The sequence below is a fragment of the Bison bison genome, unplaced genomic scaffold (genome assembly GCF_000754665.1).
Source record: "Bison bison bison isolate TAMUID 2011002044 unplaced genomic scaffold, Bison_UMD1.0 scf7180017864508, whole genome shotgun sequence".
Classification (NCBI taxonomy): domain Eukaryota; kingdom Metazoa; phylum Chordata; class Mammalia; order Artiodactyla; family Bovidae; genus Bison; species Bison bison.
In genome coordinates, this window is record NW_011495064.1 from 598,752 (window position 1) to 600,251 (window position 1,500).

Below are 1,500 nucleotides of genomic sequence, written 5' to 3' on the forward strand. Positions count from 1 at the left end.
TTTTTTTTTTTTTTTTAAAGGGCAGGATGTCTAGATTCTGAGAGAGGTAGCATGGGGGAGCTAGGGGAGCTTAAGCCAACTATACTTTTCCATATGCTATCTGGAATGTTCTGTTCCCTCACATTTCTACCCCAACCACATGGATAATTTTGACCTCACTAGTGGACTCGCTTCCATCTTCTATTTCTTAGCCTAAATTGTGATTTCCTCAGAGAGACTTCTCTTACTCCCTTAACAAGGCTGGATCACTCTCAGAGCATCCTGTACTTATCCTTCACAGCATGCATTGTATTTTTGAATGACTAATAAGTCATATGTTCAATGTCTGTCTCCCCAAGCTTTACAAGGACAGGGACAGAGGCCCCTTGTGTAATTCCCAATCCCTCAAACTTAGCATAATGTCCAGCATATAGTAGGTGTTCAAGAACTTTAAATTGACTGACTAGCTGGCTCAATGAAGGAATAAGTAGCTTTCAGGAGCTCTGGATTCTGGGCGCAGCCCTGCCATTCTCAGGATGTGTGGCCACAGGTACATCATGACTTTGAGCCTCACTTTGAGCCTTAAGTCACCTCACCTGAAAAGTGAGGATTCAGCGATTTCTAAGGTTTCTAACTTGAGTAGTTTCTCATTCCATGGAAGTCAGGATTCTGATTCTTACCAGTAAGGGAAAATATTCCAGTGAAACTACCTAGGGTTTGCTGCCTCTCATTTCCAGGCATCTCCAGTGTGCTATGGAGAAGGCAATGGCACCCCACTCCAGTACACTTGCCTGGAAAATCCCATGGACGGAGGAGCCTGGTAGGCTGAAGTCCATGGGGTCGCACAGAGTCGGACAAGACTGAGCGACTTCACTTTCGCTTTTCACTTTCACGCATTGGAGAAGTAAATGGCAACCCACTCCAGTGTTCTTGCCTGGAGAATCCCAGGGATGGGGGAGCCTGGTGGGCTGCCATCTATGGGGTCACACAGAGTCGGACACAACTGAAGCGACTTAGCAGCAGCAGCATCAGCCAGTGTGCTAACTTGAATTGTCATGGGAAAAGCAGGTGTAATTAGTGGATTCCTCTTCAAAGGCCTCAAAGTGGGGACCACATTGGTTTGTTTGGGAAGACCAGCAATTTACCCACCCCAGACTTCACTTTTCTGATCAGCTGCTCTTTGTTCAGTTTTACCTCTAAGACTAGGTGCTTTCACATGGAGATCTTCATCTTCTTTATGTTCGAAACAAAAGGCAGTGTTTAAACTAGGGAGGGAAATCTCTGATGGTAAATGGTTATAAGTAAACAGCTGCTAGCTTTTTCTGATGTTTTCTTTCTTCTGTCAATCAAATAAACAGCTCTAAGTTTTGTTAGGGGCCCCAGCTGGACCACAGAAGTAGGCACTTCAAGATGTGTCACAGCCAGCCTTGTATCCACAGCAGCCAGCACAGTGCCAAGTTCAGAGTAGGTGTTCAAAATGCGTACAGAATTGGATAAGGTGACAGCTGGGAGGCCCTACAC

General features: G+C 45.5%; 1 protein-coding gene across 1 annotated transcript in view; it reads right to left on the minus strand.

Moving 5' to 3' along the window:
* GRIA3 (glutamate receptor, ionotropic, AMPA 3) overlaps positions 1 to 1,500 on the minus strand; it is a gene marked incomplete at its 5' end in the record, with an annotated part of 329,433 nt that overhangs the window by 277,712 nt on the left and 50,221 nt on the right. The gene's annotated exons all lie outside the window — the stretch shown is intronic.